Below are 17,494 nucleotides of genomic sequence, written 5' to 3'. Positions count from 1 at the left end.
ATAAAACATTGCTAAGTGAACTTCCGATCAATTACTCTTAATATAAAAATTCAAAATTCAACATTTCAATTTTACATCATAGCGTTTTATTTTTCTATTCCTTATGTTCACTAACGCTCCATTGACATTTCTTAATTTCAATAATTACATTAATAATTTCAGTCAACTTCTTTTATTCATATTTCTTTAAATTCACACTGTCATTGACACATTACTACTGTAACGCATCACTCTCCTGGTTTAATTATCCATACTTTCTGTTGACGATTCGCCGCTTTTGATTGGCCATAATTAATATTTTCTCTGATTGGGTGATATTGACAGCTCTGGCGACAGGTGGGGTCGTTATTGATTGAGTCGGTACTGCGTCCATTTTTTGACGACTTGTTCCCATGTTGCAGGTAGGAGCCCACGTAAATGGCCAGTTTTTTTTTTAATTTCCGAAGTTTGTGAAGCAGGAAGTGGGCAATATGGTTTATAATTTATGGTCCTTAATCTTGTTTCTTTAGGGAACCGTTTATTTCATAATTCTGGTGCACAAGATTTTGATGGATAGATAATGAAACCTAGCAAGGTTTTATTTTTCCGTTTTCCTCTTTATTCTTCTTCAATTGTTAATGGCTGCAGGCTTTTGACTTCCCCGAAAAATTGCTGAAAGCGGTGGAGCTGGAGCTAGAGTTAGAGCTAGTATTAGAGATTCCCAGTACGGATAGCTGAGCTACAAATGGCATACATCCACATTCTCGGTTTTGAAGGCTAGCCGTTCATTTCTTGGAGGAATATACAGGCCAGTTTATTCCATTTATTTAAATATTTCTAACCATAGATTTGTCTCACTTATTTCAATTTTTATTAATATACCTTTTACAATATATACTAAAAACTTTAATAATTGCAATTAAATTTTCAGGTGCTGAAATCTACCTACTAGCGAAATCATAATTTAAATGTTACTTTTGTCAAACTTATTTTATATCAACATTATTCATATTTTAATTCATAGCAAATTATTAACATTTATCAGATTAGAGCATGAGGTGTGTATATATATGTACATCTTCCATGTAAATATATTTTGGTTGTATTGTTAAGATTTTTTTTCCTTTTTAAATCTACCTTATCCAGGGTCATTTAATTGCTAATTGGAACCTATATACCAAGTCTTTTTCTTAGTTTTCTTAAATTAAAAAAAAACTAAGTGGCCCTCTTATTTAATAGTTATAATCAGGTTTAGATTCTTTAATAGCCAATCATAAATGAACTATTGAACAATCCCAAGCCTCCAATAATTCTGAGTTACCGTCTGCAAACTCTTGACAAAACAGTAACACTGTAAAGTTAATGCCGCAATATAATATTGAATTTCTGTTGACCAGGGGCCGTATTTTTGAAACCATTCGACTTTGATTCGCATACGAAATTAGAGGATTTCGCAAGAAAAATCGATATTCGTATTTTCGACCGCTTCGTATGCGAACTTTTTCGCATGCGGTGTCTCGAATGGGTATATACCATTCGAATTTCAAAGTTCGTGTGCGATTCTGCCACTTGTCTTGTTTTGATTTTAAACGAGCTTTGTTTTTTTTTGTGAGTTGGTTAAGTATTTTCGTAGTGTTTTTTTGTTGTTTATTGAAAAAAAAATAACAATAATCAAATGGCAAGATTAAACAATCTTGTGCAAAGAAACGACGTCGATGCACTGGAAGAGACTAAAACTCTGGCAGATAGAAGGAATAGGGTGTACTCTCCATTTCTTGACCCATTTGAAATGTATTCTGATGCTCAATTTAATAAATTATATAGATTAAGCAAGCCTATTATGATAGAATTGATATATTTTTTATGTGCTCCGGAGACTGTGTAATCTGTCCGCTACTTTTATCCACAAGGTTTGTGCAGTTTTAGCCGAAAAATTGTGGGTGAATTTGCCCGACTTTAATTCCGGGTGCTCTTCCATAAATGAAATTAATACTTTCTTTTTCTCACTCGACACAAAACCGCAATATTTTGTTTATTTTTTGAATTCATTTAAAAAAAAAATCAATTCGCAAAATCCCAAGAAACGCCATAAAAAAACCTCAAAATTCCCTGATGTTTTTAAACTTAAATTTTAGGTTAGGTTAAAAAAATGTTTATCGTCTTCATCCCAGTTGACATGGCCTACAATGCTACGTTGCCACTACATTTCATGTTCGCATGCGAATGAAATTTCGAATGCTGTTCAAAAATGCACTTTTTAATTCGTGTGCGAATTTTGCCGCTCGACTTTGTTCGCATACGAAGATTCTCGCATGGTTTCGAAAATACGACCCCAGTAGCCGATACCGTCGTTTGCGCAGATCGGGCCAAACAAGCGTCGCGCTCATCGTCGTCGTCGTCGTCTTCGTTTCTTGATTTGATTCATGCTAGCCCGGCCTTGCGTTGTTGCCAAATGATACTAAACTTATCGGCGGTTCAAGAAATTGTAAAAAAATACCTGAATTTTGTATTTCTCAAAGGTTTATTATTAATTTTTTTAAAATGGTTTCTCGATATAATGTTACTAAAATCGATGTATCTAGAGACGTATGGAAGCCTTTTTTTATTTATCTTTTTTGTTTTTAAATAAAAAATAAAAACTTGAGAAATTAAAAAAAAACTAGCACCTATCAACTCTTTGTACATTTTATTAGTGAAAACCGCATTAAAAAATATTGTAAAATAAAAAAGTTATCCAGGAAACAGGAATTTGTGGGTGAATAATACCCTTAAGAAAGGTTGAAACATTCATCGTGCCGTATGTGAAGCGGACGACTCAACACCACTTAAACTCCAGAAGCTTGAGATACGCATACGCCATAGCACCGAACAAGAAAAAATGCAAGTTTGGATGGGAAAACCCCTACATGGAAGGCATGTTTACGAGGTTCAACAAGAGTATGTCAACATAGCGGCGTCGAACTACTGGTTGACTTTGGGAGAGCTTTTCCCCGAAACTGAAAGGTTTCTTGTGGTTATCCAAAATCAAATAATACCAACAAAAAATTATTTAAAGTTTGTCGTAGGTGACACGACGGTACAAAGTGACAGATGTAGGTATGGTTGTGAGACAACGGAGTCTATTCAGCATGTCACTGGTGGATGTCAAACTTTTGCACCAACGAAATATAAAGAACGGCATGTTTTAGTTGCAAAGATACTGCATCAAGGGCTCGCAGAAAAACTAAATCCTTTATCAACACCCAAGGTAACATACTAGAACTATAAACTGGAACCAGTTCCTGAAAATGAACAACATAAATTGTATTGGGATCGCACTGTACTTACAGATCAACGAGTAAGTAACAATAGGCCTGACCTAATACTAAATCGATAAAATTTCTAGGAAGGCAACCCTAAATTGTTTTTATCTTGATAAAGCCTAACTAAAGATATATAATTTAAAAAATATAACAACATAAAAAGATAGCCAGTGCCCGTCAAGCACAAATGAAAAGTCTGTCAACGGCCATCAGGAAAAATGAAAGACTTATGATTACACATATTGGAAGTGAAGACGGTTTAGTAAAATAAGGTTTGCTAAGTTTTGAGTCTTGCCGGATGGAAGATTATCAGGAGGATATAAACGCAGACGTTTTCGACAATTATTTTAGAGAAATGATAAAAAAATTCCAGCTGATTTGGTTTAGATGGAAAAATATAAAATTATATCATTGCAAATTAAGTCTTATTGAATTAATTTAGGGGCAAGTAAACGAATTTGTTGCAAAATGGAATATTACTTTTAAAATGTAAGACTTTAAAATATTATTTGACCACGCCATTAAGCAAGTGACTCTAGAAAACATGTAAAAAGAACTCGAGCATATCATAAAAAGGTGGAGAAAATGTGGGATTTGGACAACCTTGTCAGGCGGTTAACCCTTTAATTATTATTTCACGCGGTGATGACAACTCTTTATCAGATGACGAAGATTATAATTTAATTATGTATTATTTATATTTAATAATTATATATTTTTTTTAATTTATTACATGTTATTTTATTATTGTTTATTTAAATCAGGTGGAGAACAGAACAATTTTTTATGATTAAAAAGATAATGTGTCTTATTATTTATACGTTTTTCAGACTCTCAATCACGTTATAATATTTACCTTAATTTATATCATGCTATGTACGCCATTTTTAAATAACAATAAAAAAAGCTCCTAAACCGACCTAAAACCGGGAGGTACTAACTACACTGCGTAAAAAGAATTAATTTTAAAACGCAATAAGGGTCACGCTCTATACTTAATAAGGTTTTATTACTCTCTACCTATTTGAAATAGACTATAGCTTTTTGTAATAACAATAAATTACACTATTATTGGGGTTACGCCGCATATTTAATAAATAAGCAATTTTTTTTTTTAATTTCTTTTTTTTCCAGATAGTACGGTCCAAGAAATTTTTATTTAATTTAGGTATTTTATGATAATTACTCCAACTAACTCCTTTAAAATCGTACATATTTTATTAAAAACGCTATAATAATATAGCATTTTTAATAAAATATAAATATAAATATAATACATATAAATGTATTTATTAAAAACCCATATAACTCGATATAATCTTTTTTATTTTAGCTTTTTACATATAAAATACTATTACTAAAAAAATATCGTTACTTAACTAAGACTAGATTTACAAAATTTTGTAATGTACATTTAATAAAATTACAAATAATAACATTTTCCACTCTCAGCCTTATAATTCTTACAACTGCCATTATACAGAAAATTAGTTTTTTTATAAACTGATTCCTAGCTTCTTATTTTTTCAAAAGTTTTACCGCAACTCAAGGTTCTTTATTTTGTAATATCAATTTTTAGAAGAACAACTTTCCCCGACCTTTGGATCTTAAAACTTTTATAAGTTATTTGTGTGGCCTTAGTGGCAAGGTATTTTGCGGTACAAAACTAGTTTTTTTTTTAACTCTACGGGTCAAGGCATTTTTGAGGAAGCCATTATGACTGACTTGTAAGACTGAACTTAATTAACTTAAAAGGTTCTTAAAAATGTCCCGTTTAATTTCGCTAAAAACCCTTTTGAAGTTGCATAAATTAATTATTTTTCAGGGATTATAAGCACTAAGACGTAATTTGGAAGTTTTATTATTTCTTTCAGGTAATAAATTCAAGGAATTTTCTATTTTACGCTCTCATGTAGAAAATACTACAGCTAAAAAATATGGTAACTTAACTTAGACTAGATAATGTATTTAAGTACAATATTACTTAAGCTACATGTAACAAAATTACAAATAAAAAACTGAACAAACCAAAGGCGGACAACGCAAGCATTTCCAAGGATTCATCATTGGCAACGTCAGCAACACGTTTCATAATTCTCCAAATGAATTTTCCACATCTCATTGTGTAATTCTTATCACTGCCACTATACACTGCTTTATGAAAATCAGTTATTTTATGAACTGATTCCTGGTTTCTTACTTTTACAAAAGTTTTATCTCTTCTTATCCCAATCACTTCAGCACAATGTTTTATAAAAGTCTCACCACGTCTCAATGTTCTTTTGGTAATATCTCTTTTTACGAGGACGATTTTTTCCGACCTTTGGTTCTTGGGACTTTCATCAGCTGTTTGTGTAGCCTTGGTGGCAAGTTTTTTGCGAAATAAAAACGGTCTTGCTGACTTTATGGGTCGAGGAATTCTCGAGAGAGCCATTCTGATCGACTCGTACGCACTGAACTCGACGCGTAACACTGAACTAACTTAACTAAACACTTTCATGAAATCATATTGCATATGGAAAATGTCTTGTTTAATTTAGGTAAAAACCCCTTTAAGGTTGCATATAATAAAAATTATTCAAGTATTATAAAGGACTTAAAAGTATTTTAGGAATCTTATTGCCTCTTTCAGGTAGCAAATTCGAGGAATTTTTAATGAAAAGACTTTAGAATTAGTGGTAATGGATCAATTACTCAGTTATCTTGATAAAACACATATAAGGGTTAAAATATGGATAAATACATTAATGTGAAATGGCTTTGCAATTTTTAGAAAAAAAATGTATTGGAGTTTTTCTTGATTTTAGTTACGCCTTTAAGCCCTTAAATATTGGTCTTTTAATATTAAAAATGTTTTCAAATATTTTAAGCATTTAATGAAAGAAATATTTCAAAAAGTAAAATTTAAAAATGCGATGTCTATTTACATAGAACTTGAGCAAAGAGTTCCTCGGGGATAAGGCTCTATTTTGTTTTTTTTAATATTTTAAAATGATATAATTCTTCATGTTAAATATTTTTAAAATTAGAATCTTTGCAGACAATACTTGTTATATTTTATTTGTGGTTTGTATACATTTTTTTAAATGACTAAATGTCTTAATAGAGATCTTCAAAACTTAAATACATTAGCAGATAGAAAATGGTTTAAAACTAAATGCAAATTTAAAAAAAATATGACATTTTTTACAAAACATAATCCTTGATAAATAATTAAAAACAAAAATTGTCATAAATCAAACGGTAATCGAGCACGAACTCTTTCAAGTATTGAAAAGTATGTTAGATCTTGAGTGAAATTTGTCTTTGTATTGTGAATATGTAAAATCAAAAATAGCGAAAACTTGTTTTCTGTTCACATTAAATAATAAAATATCATTATTTACAAGACTTACAATCTACAAATCACTAATAATTGTCCTTTTTTTTCTAACATAAAACACTGTAGAGAATGCAAAGGCGTTGTATGAGAGCTATACTACTCTACACGAAAACATCTGTTAGTTATTGAATGTAAAGAAGCTCTTTTTTATTTTCAAGTTAAAAATTAATATGTTACCCTCTAATTTGAGCAATGAAGTTCAATGTATGTAAGCAGTGATAGTAATTTTTACGTTACAAATATAAATTTACATAGTGATGATGTGTTTAGCTTAAGCTTTAAACTATTTAATAGCATTCCTAGATATTTAAAAGAATATAATTCTTTAAAAACATTAAAATTTAAATGTGCAATACATTGCAAAACTCAGATGCATTTGTAACCTAAAGCTTATTTTTGCTAATAAAGTGTTTGACCTAATCGGGGTAAAACCCTTGTGATGTGACATTAATATTCAGCCTTAAACGTAATTTAAAAAATTTAAAATTCTTCCAGGCAGTCTTTTTAAAGAATTTTAATTTTATTAATGTAATTGGGTGTCTTTTTAAATCCACGTTCTACTTTTTCCCAACATTTTGGACATTCTATATATAGAGCTTTATACAGGCTGTAACATAAGTGATGACTTTAATCTTAAGGAGTGATTTTTTGTCATATTTTAAGTAAAAAAGTTCATATAAACATATGTCCGGAAAAGCTTCGTTTTCGAGATACAGGGTGTTAAACTTTTTTTTTTAAATCGATTTTTTATTAATATCTCATAAACGCAATTACCGAATTTGTTGAAATCTTTACATTTTGTTAGTCACTTTATAAGGTACCTTTTGGAATTCTCACATCTGGCCTAGAAATGTCAGGGGCGTGCCCACGGGCTAAGTCGAATGATTTTCTTGTAAAAAAATATCGCCCGGTATATTTTTTGTAAGTATAATATTTCTTTTAAATAAAGCATCTAAAACTTAAGCTTTTTTGTCTCTTAAATTTTTTGCGTATAACATATAATTTTTTGTTTCGTTTAGAAATAAATAATCAAAAATCATATCTCAGCACGTCTCGGGCCTCCATAAAAAAAATAAAATGCTTTAAAATTAACTGACAAATTACCAGCATGTTTATTATTCAACAACTATACTCTATTTCAGAAGTGTATAGAGCAATAAACTGGGGAATTCCGTTCTGTTTGGCTACATTTCGTGGTAGTTCATAGGCGCAGGTACTTATAATATTTATGAATTTAATTTTCACGGATTAAATGCCTTTATTTTGAAAGAGATTAAATACTAAATAAATACTTTTAATCCTTTTGTATAGGTACCTATCTTTTAACGCTTTGTAACATGCAAAAATGGGGTCAGGTAATATATACAGACTATAAATACTTTTAAATCATATTTTAAACGTTAGTAGTCACTGCTACGCTGTAGTGTAATCACAATATTATTATCCCAATATTTAAAAAATGGAGGTCTTCAGTCCAACGAAAAGATGTACTAAAAATTCTCCACTATCGCTGAGTGAAAAAGTTATTATTTTAAATGTACATGATTGCATAAAACACGATTACCCTAGTTTTACTGTGCAAGAAATTGTTGAAAAATGTTCTCGAATGAGTGGAATTGGAAAGTCTACCATTTTCAAATTGTTGCGGGAAAGAAAAGTAGCAGGTCAAGTGGAATCTCCCAAGCAAAAGCCAGGACGACCTACAAAAGTCCTTGATGAAAATGCTAAATGTATAATTCGAAGAAAAGTTCACTCTTTTTATTTTAAAAAGGAAATACCCACCCTAGACAAAATTTTAATGGAGCTTGGCCGAGATGACAGTATTCCGTTGATAAGTAGAAAACTTTTATGGAAAACTTTAAAAAATATGGATTTTGCCTGGGAAAAGCATAACCGCAAAGCACTTTTACTGGAGAGCGACGAAATTGTTTGTTGGAGACGACAATACTTGAGAAGTATCAAGCAGTACCGCAGGGAGCAAAAGAAAGTTTTTTATCTTGATGAGACGTGGATTAACGAAGGTTATATAGTCTAAAAAATGTGGCAAGACAAAAATATAACCAGTGCTCGCCAAGCTTTCATAGAAGGCCTGTCTACGGGTATTAAAGTACCTTCGGGAAAAGGAAAAAGACTTATAATCACACATATTGGAAGCGAAGAGGGATTTTTAAAAGAAGGTCTGCTAACCTTTGAGTCGACTCGCACAGGAGATTACCATGAAGACATGAACTCAGACGTTTTCGAGGACTATTTTGGTGAAATGATAAAATTTCTTCCGGCTAATTCGGTGGTGGTTATGGATAACGCAAGCTATCATTCACGGCGAATAGAGAAGACGCCAACTTCAAGTTGGAGAAAGCAAGAAATTATCGATTGGCTGACTGCAAAAGGTATTGCGTTTGAAGCAAATTTGATAAAAAAAGAACTGCTGGCAATAGCAAACTTACACAAAACTCGTTTCATGAAATACGCCGTGGAAGATATAGCCGAAAAATATAATATAACTGTACTGCGCTTACCGCCATATCATTGCGAACTAAATCCTATAGAACTGATATGGGCGCAGGTAAAAGGATTTGTAGCAAGACAAAACACGACTTTTAAAATGAAAGATGTTAAGCTACTGTTTGATCAAGCCATTACGGAAGCGACACCAGAGAATTGGCGAAAAGCAGTCCAGCATGTAATTAAGCAAGAGGACAAAATGTGGGATCTTGACAACCTCATCGATCAGACAGTCGATCCTTTAATTATAATGTCAAGAGGTGATGACAGTTCGTCAGATGACGAAGAAGACTACAATCTATTATAATTTAAAATTGTTATACACTGTTCAAAAAGTGCCAGATCCAAAAGTGACATTTTCAACTGTTTTACTCTACATATTATGTTCAATAAATTTGTGAAAAAATATATTATTCCATTTAAACAAAAGTAACTTTCTAAAATAAAATAGCATTTAAGTACATTAATTATAAGGTAAAAAACAAGTCCCAGTTGCACGCCTTTGGCGAACCGTTTTCAATGTTTATCAGTGGGTAACAATGGGCAAAACTCATAAATTGACCCAAAACCGGGTGGCACTACCTGCAATCAACGAAAAGAAAGAATTTTACATTGAAACTAATACCCAACTAAGGTAGTGGCATAAAATATTGGTGGATCACCAGGTACCACTTTTGCATACCTAATGAGGTTTTATTGCTCTACACACTTCTGAAATAGAGTATAAGAAAAAACCTTAAATAAATTTTTTAAATTTTAAATCTTCTTCCCATCGACTGGCGCACACGTTCGAAAATTTCTGGTGTGTTGCGTATGACATTAGAAGACTTTACAATCCGGTTTTTCAAATCGTTTTTATCTACAACTGGCGTCGCATAAACAAGCGATTTCAGATATCTCCAAAAGAAATAGTCCAGAGGATTCAGGTCTGGAGATCGTGCTTGGCCATAGCTGAGGTCTCCTTCCGACCTATCCATTGCTGAGCAAAAGTATCATTTAGATAGTTTCGAGCGACAAAACTAAAATGAGCAGGTGCACCGTCGTGCATAAACCACATGGTATTTCTTGTTGCTAGTGGTACGTCTTCTAATAAATCTGGCAATATTTCTTCTAAAAATTGTCTGTAAGTATCACCATTCAGCCTAGGAGGGAGAAAGTGCGGTCCGATAAGATGATCACCGATAATTCCGGCCCAAACATTCACGGAAAACTGCTGTTGAAATCCACCTTCTCCAATGGCATGGGGATTTTCAAAGTCCCAAAGATGGTTATTGTGGAAGTTTCTGATGGCTTCCCTGAAAAACAGGCCTCATCTGTGAACAGAATTTTAGCCGTAAAATTTGGATTCTGGGCAGTTTTTTTAAGAAACCACTGGCAAAACTCTAATCGTGCAGTAAAATCTGTTGGCAACAGTGCTTGCACCAGCTGAATGTGGAATTGATAAAGTAAATTTGTGTGCAAAACCCTCCAAACACTTTCGTGGCTGATGTTAAATTATAACGATAATCTTCGCGTGCTAGTTGACGGATCGTCTTCCACTGCTTGCAGAATTGCTTCCTCTAGTTGTGGCGTCATTATTACCCTCGGTCTACCAACGCGCTCAGCATGAGCATTGACAGATCCAGTCTCACACAGACGGGCATGGAGTCTTATGAAAGTTCTTTCTGCTGGAATTGGTCTATCGGGAAAGCGTTCATGATAAATTCGACGGGCTTCTGCACCATTTCCATCTACAAGGCCATAAATGAAATGCATTTGAGCTAAGTCGGCGTTATTCATAGTTATCTGCACAGTAAAACACATTCAACTAACAGTACCCAGTACCTGGTAAATGTTAATGTAAGACATAGGAATGTTCTTATCAGAGAAATTTTTATACATACCTGCATAAATATGTAGTATTCCCAATAAAATTAATTTTGAAGCATTTTAGGTTTTTTTTTATGGACGCCCGAGACGTGCTAAAATATGGTTTTTAAAATTTATTTCTAAACAAAGCAAGACAATTAAGAGACAAAAAAGTTTCATTTTTAGGTGCTTTATTAAAAAAAAATATCATATTTACAAAAAATGTACCGGGCGATATTTTTTATAAAAAAAAATCATCCGACTTAGCCCGTGGGCACGTCCCTGAAATTTCTAGACCAGATGTGAGAATTCCAAAAGGTACCTTATAAAGTGACTAACAAAATGTAAAGATTTCAACAAATTCGGTAAATGCGTTTATGAGATATTAATAAAAAATCGATTTAAAAAAAAAGTTTAACACTCTGTATCTCGAAAACGAAGCGTTTCCGGACATATGTTTATATGAATTTTTTTACTTAAAAAATGACAAGGACTCTTCTATTCGGGATTTGAGTATCAATTAAAATTTCTCATTTTAAACCTTATAAACACTGTTAGCATCTAAACTTCTATTCCTCTTTTTCTGGTTTTGTTTCAAATTCCTGGTTTTGTTACCAGGAATTTTAAATATCTTTGAAGAGAGTCCAATATATACTTCTGAGATATTATAGATACTCTCTTACTACCATTCAAAATCATGATTACTTTGCTAGTAAAAAGTCCTATCGTGATATGTCAGGAGCTGTCTTTATTTACAGAGTCATAAAATGATTTATCTATTATCCACATCTTTTGAGGCAGACTTCAATGTGCTTAAATTTAATGCCCTTATCTCAGAAGTATATTTCTAAAGCTAGATGTATAGAAAAGGTAGATTTTAAATCGCATTGTCGTAAATGAATTCGTTTATACCACACAGCCATTTAAGTATCGGATGGTACCGCTCTAAATTTCGAACATTCAAAAAATCACTTCTGCAGGATCTTAAAAAGTGCCCTTTCGGAGCAGGTTTTTACAAAGTTTCATAAAATGCGGTTCTATTACTTTTCCAGAAATCAAAGCAGCTGAATTTTTTCTCAAAAAACCCGTATATAAATAAATACCTATTTTTGTAATGAAGGTAATTCCAACTGTTAATGAGGTTACTCCGTATATTAAATAAATAAATAAGCAATTTTTAATTTTTTTCAGGATTAAATTCAAGAAATTTTGATTTTATTTAAGTATTTTATGTTAATGTACTGTAAAGTGGAGACGAACCTTTTTGCCATGATTTTCCATACCAAAAAGTTAAAACAGTAAAAGAATTAATAGAAAAACATAATGTAAGAAAAAAATGGAAACGTTTTATTTAGTTTCAAAATTTAACCAAATTTTAAAAAATTGCATTCTAAAATTAAAAGAGATATTGATTTGTCATATAGGCAATACTGTGAAAAAATTGGGGCCAAAATAATATTAAAACCTCATAATTCATGGAAACTACTGCAGAATTCGATATAATTCAGGAAATAGCTGGTGATCATAAACTATGTTTGACCAAAAAGGAGAATTAACTAACATTTTATGCACTACTGTTTGATTACCGCAAAATAATATTATTGAAACTCAAAATTAACATTCATAACTCATAATTTTTCCGAAAATGATGTACCACTTAAAAACCATTAAGCCGAAATCAATAGTTGACAAAATACCAGTTTTTCTGTTACGATTGTGATTGTGTTTGGGTCAAATCGGTGCTAATTCTCTCTAAACTGGTGCTAAAACAAGAATGTTTTACGATCCTTTAGACGTCATCTAAGATATTTCCAGTTCATAAAAATAATGATAAAAACCTCATTGAAAATTATCGGCCTATTACAATAATCAATAACTCTTCTTAATATATTGAATGTATTGTATCAGTTTTATATTATGATAACATGAATTTATGAAAGGCAGATTTATTACTAATTACGCAGATCACAAAAACAAAAACACGTGCTACTTCTGGGACAGTTAAGATACAATTGGGTAGTAAACAATGAGACGGTTACTGCTATAGCAGTAAGAGCGCCAAAATTACTTCCCACTTAAATAACAAACAGCTTGCCTATGCAAACTAGTTTCTCCTACTAGTAGGACAGTGCCCCAAATTTAAAAGAGTTGCGGTGGGACAGTATTAGTTGAACTACAGTAAATATATATTCAAATTCCTACTGCTATGGCAGAAGTGAATTTTCATACGCGATTTATTTTACTGCTATAGCAGTAGGTGTCCCATGGCGTGAATTTTAGAAAACTTCTATGGCAGTAACGTCCATCAACGTGTTAAGTAATTTTTTTAAATATTTATCTCTACAGCTTTTATTATGCTCTCTCCTATAAATTAGTAATTTCCACTGAATAAAATGTATTTTATATTGCAATATATTGGTTTGCTCATTTGTGTTATCTAAACCATAAAATACATACTTTTTAGACCCATCGTTTTATGCCTTTCATTCACCATCTGATCATTTTCATTGACATTGTTTTTAAACCATGTTCTAAATTAAAACATATATGTCAGAGATTAGAACTGTTGAAATGAGTATAACAAAAACCAAATGATTTTGAGTGAAGTGAACACAACCAAACAATTAAAGACCTTCATTTCCATGCTATTAGGATCCGTAAAATGCAAGTTACTACGCAATTATCTTAAATACTTAAGTAAATATAACTTTCTGTTTGGTTATTGTAAACATAACCTCCCAAAAACTTTGTTTTGTTTTTTACCACCATTTGCACCACTGAAATTTGTCAGAGTGACCAACATAGAAAGGACACAATCACGCAAAATGGCGGTCACCTGGTAGTGGTTATTTACTTTACAATGGATTGACAGTTCAGGTATATTTATTAAGTTTGTGACCCTGTATAATAGAATTGCTGATCAACTTAAAGTATTGCCTTTACTACAATTTAAAAAGGAATTACGCAATATTATTTTGAATAATGTATTAGCTAATAACATTGCATATTTATTGTATCATTATATTTATCTACATATTTGTTAAACTGTACGGACCACTTATGGGAAATACGTTGTCAATCACTCTACGATTAAGGTAGGAGGTTTAGCTCTTCAACTTCGCCTGCAGTGTAAGTTTTTAATAAAGTCATTATTATTATTAAAAACTCTTTTGAGGTTATATAAATTGAAAATTATTTAGGTATTAGTAAAGTTTTGGATGTAATTTTAACTTTTTGAGTTATTTAGCTATTTATTTATTATTAATCCACATATCATTATAGTACTCTTTACATTTTAACCGCCTCATTTATTTTACTATAAAGTTGCAACTAGATGATAAATGAATTAATTTTCGATGTAATAATAGCATCAAATTATATACCATAGAAATACAATCTGCAATACCTTTGGGTAAGTTGTTTGCCACAGGTTTACATACCAGATTTGTTAAATGAATTAAAAGCTCCTTATCGGGACGTAGTTAAGGGGTCAAAATAAGTGGTCATATACATAATATGTCAGTAAGCGTAATGTGTCAGAAGCTGTCTTTATTTACCGAGTCATAAATGAATTCATTAGTCCGGATTTTTTGAGGCAGATTAACTTTAATGTTCTCCATTAAATTTCACTATGCCACAGTATTTTTAATATTCCTTTCCATAGAACAACCTATAGGATTCACAATCCATTAGACTTATGAGGTAGTTAGTAAATGACGCTATTAAAGCGACAAAAAGATTTTTCCATCACGCACCCTCCATCCATCAGATATAAACCGATGAAAACAAAAAAATAAATAGCTACTTTTTGTAATGGCGGTAATTTAAACCGTTAATGCCATAAAATAAACAAATAAATAAAAAAAAAATAGATTCTTTTCTTTTTTTTTTCAGGTTGTAAGTATGTAAGTTGTTAAGTATTTTATATTAATTACTGGAACTAGTTCCTTTGAATGCGTACATAGTTTATTAAAAATACCATATTATACTTTTATTTTAAAACCCATATATAATCGATATAAATTTTTTATTTTACATTTTTATATACAAAATACTATGACTAAAACAATATATTGTATCTTAACTAAGACTAGATGATACATTTAAGTACAAAACTACTTAAGGTACATGTAACAAAATTACAAATAAAAAACTGAACAGACCAAAGACAGACAAGGCAAGCAATTCCAAGGATTCCGCATTAGCAACATCAGCAACACGTTTCATAATTTTCAAAATGAATTTTTCACACTCAGATTTGTACTTCTTACAACCGCTACCATAAACCACTTTATGAAAGTCAGTTATTTTATAAACAAATTCTTGACTTCTTACTTTTACAAAAGTCTTATCTCTTTTTTTCCCAATTACTTCAGTATATTTATTTACAAAAGTTGTACCTCGTCTCAGACTTTATTTTCTAATATCGCTTTTTAGCAGAACAATGTTTCCCGACCTTTGGATATTTGTTTGTGAGGCTTTGCTGGATAAAAATTGTTTTTTGATTCTACTACGGGTCGAGGAATTTTCGAGGGAGCCATTATGACCATCTCGTTACACTGAACTTAATTAACTGATATTATTCTTGAAATTATTATTGTATTTCATTTTAATATTACCTGAATTTTATACGGTTCAGGTATAAAGGGCTTAAAAGTAATTAAGGAATTTTAATACCCCTTTTAGATAGTATATTCAAGGAATTTTAATTTAATTACTTTAAGTAGTATATGTTAACTAGTCAAATCGATTTCTTCAAATTCATACGAAACTTTTTTACTACCATTTACCTGCGGCACACTATCTGAAGAAATTACGATAGTCTTAGTCATAGTACTAGCATTGTCCTCTTCTTTCACATTTAATTCCTCCTGAGGATGATAAACTAAATGCTCCCGATTAAATTCATCAGTAACTTTAATTATTGGTAATATAAAGCGAATTTTTCGGATTTTTTTTGAGTTTAATTGCACGGTTTTTAACGTGATATCTTTGGTGTCTTTCACGATGATTTCAATGATGTTTGGGTCGGTTTTGTAGAATCGCTTGCAGAAGCACACGTTGCTGGTTGTACAGTTGTTACCCATAGCTTAGGAACTGAAAAAAACAAATAATTTATTTCAGATATTTAAGAAATTATAAAGAGATTATTTCGCTAAGGTACTAAAAAGTGTCGAGTGAAAAAACTTTTTTTTGCTTGACTTTTTCTTCTTTGATTAATCTTTCACAGACTAGAGAAAAAAAAATGGAGACAAAAAAAAGAGGATATCAGAAGAATTAAAAATTTTCCTGAAGAATATCAAGTTGGATAAAAATACCTGGAAGAACAAAGAATTTTCCAAACAATAAGATGAAACAGAAGAGGGCGAAATTATAAAAAAATTTTCTAGAAAATATGCATTAACTGTCTTGAAATATTAAGCAAACCTGTTACTGATCATAAGAAATCAAATATTTTCCTAGAAAATGTTAAAAATGAGAAACTGCTAGCGAGACGGAAGGAGAAGAGGGAGAAGAAGATAAAGAAAAAAATCATTTATAAAAACAAAAATTTTTATAGGCAAATTGGTTAAGGGCTGATGTTTTATAAGGAGAAAAAGAAGAAGCAAGAGATAAAAACAATAATAGAATCAGAAAATAAGAGGTTTATTATTAATAAAAGAGAAACAAGAAGCAGAAAATAAGACAAACTGGCCTTGAACGAACTGAAAAATTATTTAAATTTCTCTGTAAAACTTTCAAGTGTAAATATGTAAACTGTAAATATGTAAACTGTTTTAAGAAATCAAATGTTTTTCTGGAAAATGTAAAACATGAGAAATTAGTAGAAAGACAAAAGAAGAGGGAGGAAAAGTAGATGACAAAAAACCAGAATAGAACCATAAAAAAGATAAACAAGAAGTTTGTCAAGTCAAGAATTGATAGAAATATTAAGCATGTCTGGCACTGATCACAAGAAGTTAAATATTTTCCTGGAAAATGTAAGAAATAAAAAACTGCTAGAGAGGCGAAAAAAGAGCGAGAAGAAAAAGAAGAAGCAGAAGAAAAAGAAGACAAACAATAAATAAGTTTATTTAACATAATATAGCTACATACATTACAATAATTATAATTATAATATAAAGCAGTACTTAAGTCTATAAAGAAAATAAACTACAATAATAACAATAAACCAATAAAAGTTCATTACATACAGGGCTACATTAGGTATAATAGAGTGGTGATCAGCGTAATAAAAGAAAACGTACACAACAATTATTGGTATAAATAAAACCTAATCTAGGACAACACAAATGGTATAATAAAACTTATAACTAAAATCATAAAAAGAATATAATGTACAACACAAAAATAAAAAAAAAATAGAAATACTCTTAGCTATCCCTATTTAAAAGATGTTTTCCCAATAGCCTCCTAAACTGGTTTACATTATCACAGACAATTAAAAAAAATGAGCCTCTAAATAAAATCGAATTAA

General features: G+C 31.1%; 2 protein-coding genes across 5 annotated transcripts in view; one reads left to right on the top strand and one right to left on the bottom strand.

Annotated features, from left to right (window-relative positions):
- Positions 1-17,494, top strand: part of LOC126738206 (ankyrin repeat and fibronectin type-III domain-containing protein 1) — a 495,291-nt gene that overhangs the window by 107,799 nt on the left and 369,998 nt on the right. The gene's annotated exons all lie outside the window — the stretch shown is intronic.
- LOC126738277 (uncharacterized) overlaps positions 15,029-17,494 on the bottom strand; it is a 31,760-nt gene continuing 29,294 nt past the window's right edge. For all 3 annotated transcript variants that reach the window (XR_007661276.1, XR_007661278.1, XM_050443532.1), the window contains one exon: positions 15,029-16,113. The gene's annotated coding sequence lies outside the window, so the exon portion shown is untranslated. The remainder of the gene's footprint in view (positions 16,114-17,494) is intronic.

The sequence above is a fragment of the Anthonomus grandis genome, chromosome 1, assembly GCF_022605725.1.
Source record: "Anthonomus grandis grandis chromosome 1, icAntGran1.3, whole genome shotgun sequence".
NCBI lineage: Eukaryota > Metazoa > Arthropoda > Insecta > Coleoptera > Curculionidae > Anthonomus > Anthonomus grandis.
This window is presented reverse-complemented; position numbering and strand designations above follow the sequence as displayed.